This window comes from Ambystoma mexicanum, chromosome 8, assembly GCF_040938575.1.
Source record: "Ambystoma mexicanum isolate Mex_15411 chromosome 8, UKY_AmexF1_1, whole genome shotgun sequence".
In the NCBI taxonomy this organism is placed as follows: Eukaryota; Metazoa; Chordata; class Amphibia; order Caudata; family Ambystomatidae; genus Ambystoma; species Ambystoma mexicanum.
The window spans coordinates 725995184-726012415 of NC_090929.1; the positions used below are offsets into that span (position 1 = coordinate 725995184).

The window sequence follows — 17232 nt, forward strand, 5'->3', positions numbered from 1 at the left end:
TCATCCTCGGTACAAGGTCTCATTACCTGGTCTAAACAGTTGGCCCTCGGACAGTCTAACCATTAACAGGATTCAAAGGTTGGGAAGGCTTGGTTGCAAGTTAGAAACATAGTCCACCATTTTAGAACCGAGGAACATATGAACAGAAATCAAAATGGCGGATGAACCTAAAATGGCGGCGAAGTCGATCTAAAATCGGAACTTTGCAATGTGGTTTTCTTCGCAGAGCAACTAGGCTTAGGCCAATATAAATCAAAAGAAGGCACGATATAATTTCCCATTTAACAAACCCTCCTTTTGGCCTAAGCCAAGCGCTAAACTACAATCAGTCACTTTACGAGTAACTCCACGTCTCAATGTCCATACAACCTGAATCGCAATCGTCCGAGATATCAATCGCCATAAGTTCTGTAACACAAATTTCCTTCAACACAAATTCGTTGGTTATTCTTTCCGGTACGCGTACCTTTTTGTCTTCATGTTCCCATAGTCTGTGCACAATATCCCCCTAACATTGAACATATGGCAGGAAGACATTGTACACAGCAACAGCAGAACAGCAAAACACCCAGAATTATCAATAAGACAGAGAAACTTCCATCCCCAAGATCGTAAGAAGTCCCAGAACCAAGCACTAAGATTCCAATTTCCCTCCGCAATATGTACTTCTGAACTCAGGACGTGCAGATTTTGTATAGCCTTAAAGATGGTTGGGGAGGAATCTGGTCCAAAAACGCAACAAGCGGACCCCACTAATTTGCATACTCCACCACGCTCAGCCAGGATGACGTCTAATGCCATCCGGTTCTGTAGTGCCACTAACCTTACTGCTTTCTGTTCTAGAGTCATGTTATAGAGTATGTCAGTGGTCCGGTTGATGGTTCACTCCAGTATTCTGGCTGAACTCCTGATATCCTCAGAATTTAGTATCTGCCCCCAAAATGGTACGAAGGATTTTGCTACGTCACCCAGAACTTGTGACGAAGTATCGCCATTCTCGTCCCGCCTTGGACGAGCCCTAGAGATTTCAGTAGTGCTAGCTATATACACACCTGGAAGGAGAATCCCTAAATAACAGGTTCCCTGCCAATCCCCAGGTAGCCATGGATAAGCTTCATTACGCAAACGAAGTAGACAGATTCGCCTACATACAAAGGTCTGTCCTCACTGGACAAGTTTGCAACATTAGTGCAGCTCTCGAAATCACCCCTTGACTGAGTACCATTCCTTTGTATGCAGAAAGAAACTGAGCTGGGGCTGTGGTTAACAGTATAGGAAGGTGGCGTGGCATCCCTATTGCCTATAGGAGCCATCTTGAAAGAAATCAAAGATTGAAAAGGTCGAGACAGTTTATCAGAAGGCCTAATAGAAGCATCGTTAAGCTTGCTCCTATTCGCAAAGAGTGAGCATCCCAGAGGCGTTACGACTCGCCTTTCAAAGTTATTCAGATTCGTCCCATCAAAGTTCCCTGAGATGCTATCGTTCGATCGGCCAAAGAATAGAGCCCTAAGAGAAGCATAACATGCAGTAGTAAGAGGTAAAGGATGAATATAACGGGCCAACCCTTTTTCCCCATGTTGCAGTAAATGCGAGCAGATCCAACAGTTAGACATGTTAAAAATGGCATGAGTCGCATTCATTATAAGCAGCAGAGTGTTATTGTGGTAGCTCTGTCTCTGTTGAGAGTTGTACTGTAAACCCAGTTAACATTATCAGAAAACAATACGTTTTAAAATACAATGTATTCAATTGTCCATTGTCTTTACTGGCCACACAGTCACTTATTGGTTCCGTAAGGGTGGAGGCGAGAACAGGCATTTTTCCTTTTGAAGCTCTTCACCGAAAACACTGTAGTTCATTTGCTGGTGATCTCCAGATCACGCGTTTTCTTAGTCTTTACCTATCCCCAGCCAACTATTTTCCTTTGAATAGAAAAGACAGGGCAAATGACAAGCCCTATGATGATTTTCCTGTTGGCACAGCCGAACCGTGCAGTAAGTCTAGCTCCGTGGACGCAGATTGTATCTTGTGACTCCTGGTACAGTGTGATCTGCGAACAGTGTGTCGTTGCTTCCTGATGGAAGTGGTGAATTTGCAGCAGAACCTAACAGCGGTGCAAAAGGCTCTACAGGAGAGTGTGGAGATGAAGCGGCTGTTTCCCCAGGCCCCACGGGCTCAGGGAGTGTCTCCGAAGCACTCTCAGTACTGCTCGATGCTGAATGATTGCTGGGAGCAGAGTAAGTAAGTTTCTCCGTATCTTCTTTGTCGTGTGGCAAAGGGAAAGGTATCCTCTTGACATGCGACGCGTGGATCCAGTGCTTCTTGCCTTCCACCCGTATCGCCGTATGTGTGGCCAGGAGGACCTGGTGGGGCCCTCGCCACTGCGGTGCGAGACAGGATTCTCTTTCAAATGCCTTAACGAGCACCCACTGCCCAGGTCGGATGCTATGACCTGGCCCCTCGTATTTTGCTGGGAGGGCTTCTTGCACGTGTTGGTAAATCAAATACAGATTTTTAGTTAACCGGTCACAATAATCGGAAAGAAGTACATGCTCAATGTCCCTCAGAGGCCTGGGTTTTGGGAGGTTCCAAAATGTTAGCTGGCCTACCCATTACCACCTCAAAAGGGGAGAGCCCAGTCCTACTCTGTGGGGTCGTTCTCATTGATAGTAACACGATCGGTAAAGCGTTCGGACCATTTCAAATTGGTGCCGGCACTCTTCTTAGCGAGCTTGTTCTTCAAGATTCCATTGTGTCTCTCTACCAATCCAGCACTCTGAGCATTTCTGGCCGAATGGACCCGTTTATCGATCTGTAATTCCGCGCATATCTGCAGAAGTAAAGCGGCGATAAAATGTGGACCATTGTCCGACTAGGTTTGCCAAGGGTCATCTGATCTAGGAAAATATTCCTTAAGCATGGTTTTTGCCGTTGTCATTGCTGTGGCATCTTTTACAGGAAAGGCTTCAACCCATTTACTAAAGGCGCAGATAACCACGAAAACGAATTTTAAATTATTACAACGTTCCATTTCAATAAAGTCAAAGTGTATAACTTCAAAGGGGACAGAAGATGGACCAAAACTGCCCCTTGGTGTCGATGTGCCCTTCCCAGATTGTGTTGTAGACGGACCATACAATTCTGGACAAAACGCTGAGCAGTTTTCGAGATATTAGCGTTAACCCAGACAGTTGGTAACATTTTGCATATTTTCCTAGCACACCCAACACCCATCATCATCCAACCTCGCCAAACCCTCAGCCCATTGCTTAGTTTCTTCTAGTGTTGCATCGGCTTGGATGTTTTTAATAGAATCAATTCCTTCGTCTATCGTACAGACATTTGTGACTTCCCTTGTAGTGTACATATCTGAATAGAGATCAGTTGCAGTTTGTTTGGCTACCTGGTCAGCAAAGGCATTCCCTTTTCATACATATATGATTTTCCGATGTGCCGCGCATTTCCCAATTGCTAGCAGAGTAGGGAGGGCAAGCACGGAGAGTAGCTGAACTATCAAGGTGCCATATTGGATCTTCGTTCCATGTGAGGTCAAGAAACCTCGTTCTGCCCAAAGTCTACCGAAGTTGTGAACCACCCCAAAAGCATACTGACTATCAGTATATATATTTACTCTAAGCCCTTCGGAAAGTTCACAAGCTCGAGTCAATGCAATAATCTCTGCGGCCTGCGCAGAGTTGTGCGAAATTCTTTTGGTTTCCAAGATCGTGCTTAGTGTGGTGATGGCATAAGCAGCGGTGGTTGTACCATCCGGAAGTTTGAAACGGGAGTCATCGCAAAACGGCTCCCCTTGTGAATTGTTCAAAGGTGTATCTTTCAGATCAATCCTGCCTTTAGTTTCCTGTTCTGTAGTATAAAGGCAATTATGTGACGTTTTGTCACTGCAAGCAGTACCTTGCGTGAGAGGTAGTAATTCAGCCGGATTCAATACACAACACCTTTTTTAATTTTTACATGCGGTGCAAACAAGATCAATTCGTATCTCGTTAATCATGCGGAAGTGAGGTGTTATGTTTGCGTTCTATTTAATAGAATGTCTACAGAGTGAGGTACCAACAAGGTTAAAGCATGGCCTAGGACCATACCCTCGCTCTGTTTTACAGACGCAGCAGCGACAGCTCTCAAGCATCTCGGCAAAGCGCATGCAACAGGATCAAGGGCGGAGGAAAAGTAACTGCACGGCCTATTCCTCCCTCCATGTTCCTGCGCTAACACAGCCAAAGCACATCCATCACGTTCATGCACATACAACTCAAAGGCCTTGTCATAATTTGGTGTGCCCAAAACCAGTGCTGAACACAGTGCGGTCTTGCGCAGATCAAAAGCTTTCTGGTGTTCCAAGTTCCACGGCAATGGCAAGGAAATGCCCTTCTTTGTCAGAGCCAACATTGGTTTGATCACTAGTGAGAAATTGGGGATCCACTGCCTACAGTAAGAAGCTATTCCTATCAAGGCTCTGACTTCCTTATGTGTATTTGGGACAGACATGCTAGAAATGATTTTAATCCGTTCAGGCGTCAGCCTTCTTCCCTCCTTTGACAGGAGATTGCCTAAATAGGCGACCTCCTGTCGGCAATATTGAAACTTTTTCAGTGAAGCTTTATGTCCATGTTTTGCTAGGTGAATAAGCAACAACACAGTGCCCTCCTTGCAGGCACTTTCTGAATCTGCAGCCAAGAGAAGATCGTTGACATGCTGAAGCAATGTACAAGTAGTAGGCAACTCAAGAGTATCAAGCTGTTCTTTAAAAGCCCTACTGTAAATGCTCAGACTTTCCGTGTACCCTTGCGGCGCACGAGTGAATGTAAACGAGCATCCCCCTAGGGTGAACGCAAACAGATATCTGCTATCTTCATATATAGGAATGCTAAACAAAGCATTCTTAAGATCTACGACACTAAAATGAGTAGCAGAAGCCGGGATCATAGTTAATATCGTCGTCACATCAGGCACAATAGGAAATTGTGGAGCAACAATCTTGTTGATAGCACGTAAATCAATAATAAAACGAAAAGGAATTGCATTATCCCCTTTCTTGTACATGGGTAAAATCGGACTATTGCACAAACTACCTGCAATTTCTTCAATTACCCCACGATGCACAAAATCGGAGACTATACACTTAAAAGCATGCTCACCATCAACCGAAATCTTATACTGAGGAATACGTGGCAACTTGACTCCTCGTTTCAACACGATTTTAACAGGCTCAATCTGTAATACAACGACATCATTATCATCAGTCGCCCATAAACACTCCGGAGCGTCACTAAATTCCGGCAGCAAAGGTCTGGTCAGAAACTGCCAAGCAGAAAATGCTTGTGGTGAAATCGTCAAACGCACTCCATCCGAAGAACAATGAATTACCGCATGTAATTCCTTCAACAGATTCAACCCCAACAAATTCTCTCCACAGTTTGTTGTCAAAAGAAACGGACAGTGATCCATGAATGCACCCAGTGAAATTGGTACTGGTGAAGAAACCGGACTAACCACTGGCGTACCAGAAATCCCTACAGAAACTTTAGTTTGCCCTGACCGTGGAATGTCCGGAACCCGTGAATGGTCAATGGAACACTTCTGTGCCCCTGTATCTATCAAGAATAGATGTTTCCTATTTCCCACTATCATTTCAACATAGGGACCTTTCTGATTAACGGGAATAGGGGTTGGTTCCAAACCCTGCTTCGGGCAACCCTAGCGAAACAAATCATCAAAGGGAAGGTCTTCAGAAAGATAAGCAGTAGAAGGATGATCAAAGATATTTCTATAATGCAGACTTGGTGGCTGATGTCTTGTGAAAAAGGCTGTGAATTCTGGGAAAACTGGATTCTACCAGGACCCCCTGCCCCAGGGCGGCCTCTGGATAGTCTACCCATGATACCAAATCCTCTGCTGGAGGATCGGGCATTTTGCTCGCCAATGACCCTCTTGTCTGCAATAAGCACATTGGTTCGCGTGTACAGGACCCAACGGCACATTACCTTGTGGAACATACTGTCCTCAAAACTGTGTACTACCCCCTCTAGGACCTCAAACAATCTGTTGCAACAATACTTTAGTTATCAAGTCTCCCTTTTTCTTTTCTATCCTTTCTTTCTCATTATTGTCCCGGTTTTCATATGCAATACTTCAGACTGAGACTTAGCTTGCCACGCGCTCTCAGAAATCATAATTTGCGACTGGATGTCTGGTAACAATCCACGCACAAATTTGTCTACAAATAATGGTTTTCCAGACTCTGTGCTTAAGTCTTGTCCACTAAAATCTGAAAACACTTGTTCAAACCGATTAAAGGATTCGGTAGCACCCTCAGACTTTCCTTGGATACAAGCAGTAAGTTTGTCCCAAACAATCCTTCTTTCAGGAATTAAGGCTTTCAGTTTTGTCACTATTCTATCAGGCAAAGTCAGTATTACCTCTGGTGGTTTCTCGCCAGCTGGTCTATCTCTATCTTGTCTAGCCATATTATCCCATGTGACCTCTAACCCTGGTACATCATCTAATGTCCTAATCTGTTTCCGCAAATCAACGGGCAGGAGCACGGGAAATAAATCTATATCACTCAGAGTAAATACTGACGACTGCAAGACAGATTCTCTCTTTTTATAAAACCCTGTCGGATTCTTTCTAATATCTGGGATAGACTGTCTGATGGCGTTCACTTCCTGTCTTGAGAACGGGACGTGAACAAACTGTAATATATAATGTGCAGGAATGTCATAAGCAGCAGTACCTGCTGCAGCATTAGCTGGAACCTCAACTTTTGGGACAAATGTCGGAGGAACCTCTCTCATAGGCAACTGAGAGGTAGGAAACTCCGAACGCTTACTGAGCAACAGAGCTAAATCGAGCAATAAAGCAGCTGAAGGAGTGTCAGATGAAAAAGCTCTCTTATAGATATTCAATAATTCTGCGGGACAACAAATCTTTCCTTTAATACATTCATCCTGCAGGTATTCTACCATTACCTGTTTCAATTTCCTCTGCATTTCTGGCGTATACTGACTATACGTGTCATATACTTCTACGGGAGATATCGACATGTCTGAAATCCATCTAATTGCATCTTTTGTGCAAATTTGTGTTTCTTCACTCATCGACTTACTAAGGAACCGTTTCTGTACAAAAATAGCACTCAAACTACCACCGTCTATTTCTTCATTCCATAACTTTTCTAACTCCCTTCTATACTCAAAAACCCTCTCGACGTGCTCAAATACTTTCTCTGCAGTATCTCTTGAATATGCTAAAACATTCATATCCCTCAACCTTTATGGGAGATATACATCATTCAGCCTGTTCCACATTACAGATAAATGAATTCCAAGTCCTTCAATAAAAACAGCTTTCTCAGGAAAACCTTCTAGATTAGAGAGTGTAGCAAAAACATCAGATTATCAACTATAAGCGAACAGAACCACTAGGAAGAGAAAGAGTAGACAAATCCTGTACACTAGATAACGAAGGTGCTATCGCTGGTGGAGAAGACAAATCTACCAAACCTACGGCAGCAGGCAAAGGTGGAAGTGCAGGCAGAGGAACAGCGATAGGAGGAGGAACAATAATCTGAGGAAGAGGAGCAATAGGAGGAGCAGGAATTGCAACAGGAGGAGGAACAGCAGGAAGAGGTAAAGCAGCAGGAAAAGGTACATAAGGAGGTGGCGGAGTGGCACCAGGTCTCCGTTCATTTAGAAGTTTGTCAATTAATTCATCAGATGCATGAAAATCTTTAGATGGATATATTTTCTGAATCCCAAGTTGAAAAGCCCTATCCATATTTCTAACTGACTCTGATTGTTTTTGCTGATCATATAATACGGCTTTCTCAGTGTTCGACATATGTCGGCGCGCATGTTTTTCTCTACTTTTAAGCTGCTGCATAGCTTCTTTCTTCCAATTTTGCAATACATCAAATGCTGCAGGGCTAGCTTTTTTCTTCAATAATAAAGATTCTAAATATTCTATACGAGAAATCTCAAAGCTACCATTGACTGGCCATTGAAGTTCGGAAGCATGTCTAGTTTGTCTGTGCCAAATATCATTAAACACTATACTACCAATGCGGTGCTTACAGTACATAGTACATGCCGGCGACCCCTCCTGTGGCGCCGGTCGGCGAAATTCCAAAGATTGTCTGTCTCTGCATAATAATGCCCTGAAGCAGGCAGACAATTTCTCAGGCATATCAGAATTCTGGTGTTACCTGGTCAATAATTGTTCTCGCGAGGACAATACGCTCAATTCAAATATCAGGATACTTAATCGGGTCATGACTCACCTGATGAAAGGACTAAGGGAGGTCTGATCGGATTACAAAGGACAACAAAGGGCCCACATGGTTGTTGATTTCAGCAAAACTGCCCACCTCGATATATGGACCCTCGTCAAGATGCCGTCTCGGACCGCGGGCTCACCGTCCAGGGATCAGGTGGTGCAGTACTGTTGAGGTGTCCCATCTCATCCAAGAAGGGGGCCCCCTTTCTCACCGTCCGATCCCGGTCCGATAGCCGCGTCAACACTTCAACGAGATGGCATCAATCTTGAGGGTACCTGTTCGGGCGCCATCTGTAAAAGCAAGGAAATATCAAGGCCGAGTACCACAAACGGAAATACACCAAACACGGGCTATAAAGATTCACAGATCTTTAATCTACTGTACAGTTTACAAAGAAGCAGAAATACAGATAGCTATCTGGCTCTCAATACATCACAATGAGTACCAGCCCATCAGAGTGAGGAGAGAGAGTGCTGGACATCTAAACATTCGCATTTTTATACATTGCCTACAATATTGTCCAGCCCCTCTACAGGTTAATAATCTGTGGTCTAGAGTTTGTGCCGAGTTCACATACAGCTTATACAATAATATGCACGTGGATTACACGAGTTTGTATTTCTGTCAAGTTACAATGGCGATGTATATTCTCAGCTTCAACAGTAAGCCTTAGTACATATCCCTTCACAATGCAGTTCAACCAGTGTCCACGCTTGGCATTTGTATAACATTGTAGTCGATGTATGCTCGTGGATGAGGCTTGTTAGCGCAGACAATCCTCGGACAACAAGTCATCCTCGGTACAAGGTCTCATTACCTAGTCTAAACAGTTGGCCCTCGGACGGTCTAACCATTAAGAGGATTCAAAGGTCGGGAAGGCTTGGTTGCAAGTTAGAAACACAGTCCACCATTTTAGAACAGAGGAACATATGAACAGAAATCAAAATGGCGGATGAACCTAAAATGGCGGCAAAGTCGATCTAAAGTCGGAACTTTGCAACGTGGTTTTCTTCGCAGAGCAACTAGGCTTAGGCCAATATAAATCAAAAGGAGGCACGATATAATTTCCCGTTTAACAAAGTCTAACACATTCAGCACTGACCCTAAATAAGAAAGAATATGAATACCAAATGTCTTTCTGGAATTCTATACAATAATTGCTAGACTCATTAAAGGTATATTTCAGGCACACTTCAAGGGGTGAGTCACTGATTTAGTCTGTTCTTAAATGCCTCAACTAAGCCTTTCATCCTTCTGAGGTCGATAAAGGAGTACCAACACAGGTTGGGTGATGTTGGGTGTATATTTTTTCTATATAAAGCGCTTAAGCGTAAGTACAAAATAATAACACATCATTCTCATTTGGTCATGGACGTCTGCTTGCATTCACAGTAATTTGTTAATATGGGCCTGATCTTAACGATACATATGGCGATCCATTCTTGTATGAAATGTACATCACATTATAGTGATATCGTAACCATATTTTTCTTAGTGTACAATGATGTGTGATGCCACTTCCTGTTTTGTCAATGGGTGAAAGGTTATGTTCCATCGCTTTGCGTGATATCACTTCGGGGTGAGGTAAAATGACATCACTTCCTGTGATGTCAGGGGTCAAGGGTCGTGTGATGTCACTTCCGCTACCCCTGGCATTTTGGTGAAATGACGTCCCTGTTCAGCACATTTGAGAAAATGTTCAAGAAAGATTGATTGTGCTCTCGTCTCGTGAATGAACTTAAGTAAACTGTAACCTTGCCCTTTCCCAAATTAATTTTTTTCTTTAATTCCCTTTAAAAATGCTTTAATAAACATGTTCGAACTGTATACAGTACTAATAAATTCAAAGGAATAACCAACACATCGAACATTTTGCTTCAGACACTTTTCCAAATGTTGCCTCCTTCTAGTACCCACTGTAGTGAATCGGGGTGAGCATCAGTAAAAGAGTGTCTACGGAGTGAATTTTTTCCATCCATAGACTACAATGTTGCCCCAGACAAATGAGGAATCCATACAAAAATGTGTAGCAATGGGTTCAACGCAATGGTCGAAGTGGGCAGGAGATGTTGGGAGCGGTGCTCCTCTACTTTTTTAAATTACGTTTTATTGTTCGTATACTTTTATTTTAAAAAGAAACTGTTCTGGAATGGTTTCGTTTTAAAGTAAAAGTGTAGGAAGAAGTTGAAACGTGCAATTTCAGTGCACTGCACTGAACGTTCCCTTAAACATAGGCAAATGTGTTTGGGGGTTTGTATCATGCATGGGAGGGGGTGTGGCGATGGGATTTGTGGGGAGTGGGGGCAGGCCAGTAGGCAACATAGTTCCTCTACTTTTCGTACATTTCAACCACTGGTTCATTGTTGTGGATTTGTATAGCCAGACAAACATACACACATACAGTCAGCTTTATAAAGATTATTGTGCAGACGACTGTTGTATACCAGAACTCGCCTTATTAAAATATATTGTTATATGGTGAAAGGTTTATTGAGCAAGATTAATGCTGCACTACGAAGGGGGTGTGGAGAGATGTATGTTATGTCAATTCGATAGAAATTATGTCCTAATTCATGTTTTAAATGTTTAGCGTATGGTTGGTGCTCTCATCTTGTGGCTTGGTTCGCCCCATTCACCTACATTTCTTCTTCCACTGTTTAAAACTAAAGTAAGTTATTTGAAAAAAGATTGGATGGCTTAGAGGAGCAGTAGAGTATGTACAAACCTGACCTCTGAATAGTTCTAAAAAACCTAGCTATAATTGCAAGAAGGAAAACTCTTAAGGGTTTGATGTTTCATGTGAGAGGTTGAGAAGGCAACGGGAGAACAACGTAATACTTGTTCAAATTCAGCATTACAGTTGCATAAACACAATCTGTATCCTGGAAAGGAGCATTATTAATTGATATGGCTTGAGATACGAGTAGTCCCCGTTAGGAAAGATTTCTCTTTACTCTACCTTTCCTTCCATTTTTATGGACCCCTAAACTTTTTGCTTTTATTTTTGATCCTGACCTGTACTTTTTACCGTGCAGTGAAGCCTTAAGCTCCCCTGACGTCTGCTCGGTACCCTGCGAAGAAGAGCAGTCGGAAGTCTCCGGCACCGTCCTGTGGCTGACCAGCTCTGAGTTTGGGCTACCGTGCTGCTGATGTCGCCATTCTGCATTGAGGCCTGGTACTGGGGGTAAGGGAGGGGGGTCCTCGGCTTGTCCTAAAAGACTTACCACAGTGGAATTTGAGTCCTAGCACCAAGGGGACCCGAGATAGGAGGGAAAGTCTGACAGAGACAAGCGAGCCCCTTGCGTCGTCATGCTCGGTGACCACCGTCCGAAACCGCTTACCTGAGCCGAGTCCAGCCATGAGAGGGGTTCCTGTATCGTGTTTTTCTGCATTCTTAATCCGAGAGTCCTTGCACCAGCGTAAGACACCTCCTCGAGATCAGCTTGAACCTGCAATGCCTGCAAATCAAGGACTGGGACTGCCCGCAGGAAAAGCTACCTCGGACCTTCCATCGACTTGCCAAGTCCTGTGAAGAATTAGAGTATGCGGGGTGAGTTACAGTGGTTCTTTCCTGCCCCTAAACTCCTTTTTAAAAGTTTTCCTAACTTTTATAAAACTTGCTATACTTTGGTTTTGCCATTGCTTGCTCGAGCAAGCCTTCTGAAAGTTCACTGGACCCTAGAGACACTACCTTCATTTTTTTTTCCTGCATCACAAACTGTGTCAAAACTTTTCCTGAACTTTTGGGAATAAGGCCCCAGTCAATTTAGGGAAGGACTTTTGAAGATGGGGTTAATTCTCTGTGGACCTGTGGTGCATAAACTAATCTGTACTTGCTTTTACAGTGGTTTGATTTGTATTATGCCCTACTCTAGTTAGTGACTGTATACATGTAATCTATTATTAGTGTTGTGTGATACTTATACCTCTTAGTCATTTCTAATAGCGATATTTGGCCGCAAATAAATAACTGTTTTTTTATACATACTGTCTAAGCTTACTTTGTGACTCCCGTTGTGTGTGTACTCATGGTGGACCCTTTAAAAGCTCACCACCCCTTGAGACTTAGCCTAGACCTCTCGTCACTGCTAGCTAGAACTCGTTTGGCTACAGCTCCCAGAGTTGTCAGTCACAATAAAGGTTGGCCTTCTATACATCTGTCCACCAGGCAGAGTATAGAAAATCAGTCGTAGCAGTCCCCTAAAGTCTACAGGCCAAAGTCTCCAGACATGTAGCATAGAACAGGGCCTAAGCAAGACAAGTCGTGAGTGGTGGGAATCGCATGGAAAGCAAGATTACAGTGCAGATGGTCCGAACAGAGAGGCAGCCAGAAAACTGAAGATGAGCAGGCAAGAGCAAAAGTCAGAGGAAAGCTGATTATAATGGGAACGCATGTAGTGTGTTCACTTGGCTTGCATTTCATAGATATGCATTTTGTGTGTTGATTGGGAAACTACGAAAAACTTTTTTTTTTTTTTTTGGCTCTTGAAACCAACATTTTGTAACTGGAATTGGAAGTAGATGGACTCCAGCCGTAGGAATGTGCACGCTGTTTAAAAGTCTTAACCTGGTCAAAGCTTCTCTATTGAATGTGAATACAGTTGAATTTGTACCAGTCACTTATTCATGTATCTGGCCCTTCCAGAATGGTTAAATATGAAATATTGTATGTTCTTTTTGTCTTAAAAAGGTGGCAACTATCTAAGCAAGCAGTAGACAAAGCATTTGCCAAGACAGCAAGAAAAGCAGCATATAAGGCAACAAAGCAGAAAGTCAGGTCGACTAGCAGGTAACAGGTGAGGCAGAATCCAAGACCACAAAACCAGTCAAAAATCCAAAGCAGCAATTCAGAAGGTGCAACTGGGTAAGCAGGCAAGAACAACAGGGTAACCAAGAATGGTTCAGGGAAGTCTCAACAATCTGAAAAGATAAAAAAAGGTTTGAATTCTAGGAAGGCAGGGATGTTGAAGGTGAACATTAATCGGGCTTTGCCCAGTAAGTTTGTAAGGATCAGTGTACTCATCCACTGATATCTTTGCTTACGTGCACTCATTGAAAGCACATTGCCCAGCAAGAATGCCCAAAGTGCTCCAGCCATGCTTTCTCACCATAGCATTGTGTAACCATCATCACGCCAAATTGAAGATTATGCATGTTGAGCAGGCATTGACAGATAATCAATTAGACATTGGCATTCCAGGCCATCATTATTGCAGCCTATGTTGACCAAACCATCACAAGCAGAGCACAGTGGCACCACAAGTGGTACAATGTATGTAAAGCAAATATGGAGCAAACAGAAAATATACCCGATCGCCTCTTTAGTTTGGAGATTATACTGGGTCCTGGGGAGCATCAATCATTTGAGCCTGCTCCCTGTGAACACAAGTTACTGGAATATGCTCAGAAGTGTCCTTTCCTTTAACCTAACGCTCCGCTAATTATGTGCCCTTCTGGAACAGGTGCACTCTCTAAGTTGAATACTGTGTTTCCCCCAATTTAAAAGCATGTCTTTAAAATGTTTTTTCGAAATGCTGAATCAAAATTCAATAATACATAGCTTTAATTTGTTGCTACCCGTTCTCCAAAATAGATCAAACGGAAGCAGGATAGAACACCATTTCGCTAATGTGATTAAAGTAATGCGTTATGAAATAAGGGCTGATTGCAGTCTTATGGATTATATGCAGCTATCTTTTGACCACAACATTAGACCATGGCTATGCTGGGTTGCCTTTAAGCGCCCTCTATTAATTGCTCAATATGTAGGCCATTGTTTGTTGGGATGATACCTTAGAGTTCTACAGCCACCTTTTATGTTTTCAATGAAGACCTTTTTTTTTTTGTTTTCTTTGTTTGTCACTTTGTTAAATAACCATATTCACGTCATGCGAAAACAATCGGATTAGTGCTAAAGTATCTATTAACCACCTTGTCATGGATACTTTATCTTGATTGGTAAAACTCAGCTAGATAACTTCTTAAAGGTGTCAGGGTCAAAATAAAGGTTTGTCGGCATCACTCAGTAAGCAGTGGCTCCCTCTGCAGAATAAAGACCTAATAGTTTGCTGCAAATCTAATTTGAACATGAGCCAAGCTAGAACTCTTAGTGCATTATATATCACCATACATATATGAAACAACTTTTTTTTTTTTGGCAATGATCGTAAAGATGCATTTTTGTAGAGCACAAAGTAGCTCCTAGTAGTTGTTGGTGTCAAAGTAACCAGGCTCTTGTATGCCACAAGCAGGAGATAACCATCAGCCTACCATTTTTTTCATCATGATCTAGGCATGTAGAAAATGAGCCAAGCTATGAATACTGTCCTAATGGTCATAGTGCGGTTTGACAGCGGCATAAAAATAGAAGGTTCTTATGCTAAGCATCAGGATATAGGTTTTTGCCAATGCCAAATTGTATTTGAGATGGGTTTCGAGGATAGCCCACTTTCCTGTTAAAAATGAAGAGATTTATTTTGTCTGCAAACCTTTTATTTAAGTAGTGATGAGAAGCTTTAGTAATAACAAATAAATGCCCATCAGTTTGCAAACTTTTGTTTTTAATCAGCTTTATTTATCAAGTTTTCAAGTTATCACAATTAGCATAATAAAACAAACACAATATAAATGGGGTAAAGCAAACAAAATGTAGAATAAAGGAGAAGCAAAGTAAGTACATACATTTGAGGTGTTGAGTATACAGTACAGGATTTGCAGTGACTTATCAGTGAAAAGACTGCCACGTTGTTGAACTTTGTAGTTTGTTTCCCTGTACCACTTACACTCTGGTCTTAAAAGGGAGAAATTCTGAAGGATTTGAGACCTATGCTACATGTGTTCACTATTTCTGATATGCGCAATGAATGGGGACCATGTTAAAGGGTATTTGGGATAGGTGTTAGTCAAAAGGTCAGACAACTTTTCCATGGAGAGTATCTCCCTAATCTGTGTCCGCCAACAGGCTATGGATGGACCCTTTGGGGCCTTCCAGAATTGTCCTAATGTTAAAAGGGCAGCATTCGGAAGCTGAGTGGCCAAGCTTGATCTGTGACCCGTTAATGTATAGTGGCCTCATCATTGCTCCCCACGATAAGCATGAGTGCGTTCAGGGGAAGTTCCATCCCCAGAATCTCTCTGATCCTGGCAAGGACTTCTTAACAATATATCTGAATACTCTGGCAATGCCACCACATATGACCCATACTGCTCCCCGCAACGCCACCCTTCCCGGCAACCCCTCCACCATAAATCAGATGAGTTTGGGAAGATGGCATGTAATCTTTGTGGGGTCAAGTACCACTGATAACACATTTTATTTGCACATTCCTTCACTTTCATGCATCTGGAGCTTGTCTTGCCACCTACCCCATAGGCAATGCAATGTTCCAACTGGGATCAAGATGGACAGTTCAGTTTCCCATCTAGTCATATAGGAGAGGATCTCAGTTATGTCCTCATTGTCCAACTATTTGTAGCACTGGCACATTTTCTAATATGATGCTCCAGTGTATACCAGTAGTTCTATACCCCTATGTGTTATAGCGCACATATCTTTCACCCCTCTGTGATATCCATTTCCCCAACTGAATGTATCTAAAGCGTTTGGTTTCGGTTAACTGGAACCTGTCTTTGCATTGTGCAAACATAAGGGGTGTGCCATCACTATATAGCTGATCGAAGGTCAAAGCCCCCCCCCAGCTCCTGCCCGTCTCCCATCTGGCAAATGTGTTTTTGTTGAGATCCTGAGTAAAATCTGAATTCTGAGACATTGATCTAAGGGCACCCAAGCCAGATTTGATCTTTAATTGTCTGCACCATTTATCCCAGTTTTCTAGCAAGCAGTGAGTTGTGGGTAAAAGATTTACCACCAGTGACCCAACTCCTCTAGATCAGAGTAGCAAATGTGATAAATGAACTGCACTTTTTTCCTGTTCAATCAGCTTCCATTTCTAATCATCTTGCTCTGCCGGCCAATTTAGAATGACTGATCTGGGCAGCCATCTGATAGCGTTGTATATTCACTATCCCCCAAGCCCCTTGTTATGGTCTGTGGCAAACCAGAAGGAGAACTCTCGCAATTTGAGATCATTCAAAGAGGTTTTATTAAAGTAAGAATCAAAAACTCTAATTAGCCCTATCGTTATGAGGGAAGTTTCCTACCTAAAAAAATAAAAGCTAAAGGTGTGCTTTAAAGTCCAAAATAAAGTTCTTTGGTCCGATACCTATCCAACTAACTGGCCATACCACATAAAAAAAAAACATCTAAGTAAAAGCAAAATGGGCTTTACAGTAGCCTCACCAGGGTGACTGCCCCAACCAATATATATTTGCTGTGTTCATGGTTTCAAAAGTTCCTTTTTTAGTACTCCAGGATATTCCTCCCAGTCTTTGTTAACAAGAGAATTTGAAACCCTAATTTAATACAAAGAAACTCTCTTGTTGTAAACATGTCCCTTCCTTCAGGATTTCTGGAAACCATGAAAACAAACACTTCCTCCTTCGACGTGTTGGGTTCTCCCTAAAGATCTATGATCCTAATAGAAGTTATTTTCTTGTATCCAAGTTTTTTCAGATAGGACAGCTGTTCACCTATCTTATCAACATTTTTTTTACCTTCTGTTGCTTTCTCAGTCTTTATTCAAAGTGTCCAGCCTTCTTTTTCAACCTCCCACCACCTTTTTAAGGGTATTTTGCACACTCTGGTTTCTCAGGCTCCTGTAACCTGGCTAGCTTTCCCAGTCGTTATTCACAATATTCGTATCTTTATCACTCTCCATTTCATAGTGTATTTGCACGCCCGGTTTCTCAGGGTCCTGTAAACTTGATAGCTTTTCCAGCTGTTACATTGTAACGGTATATTCGGAGTTGGGTTTCTAAGGCTTCCCGTAACCTCTTCGACTTTCGTAGCCTTCACTCTGTCTCAGTTGGGTTTCTAA

The 17232-nt window shown here is 42.6% G+C and overlaps 1 protein-coding gene across 4 annotated transcripts in view; it reads left to right on the plus strand.

Annotated features, from left to right (window-relative positions):
- Positions 1-17232, plus strand: part of FAM149B1 (family with sequence similarity 149 member B1) — a 1843046-nt gene that overhangs the window by 189705 nt on the left and 1636109 nt on the right. The gene's annotated exons all lie outside the window — the stretch shown is intronic.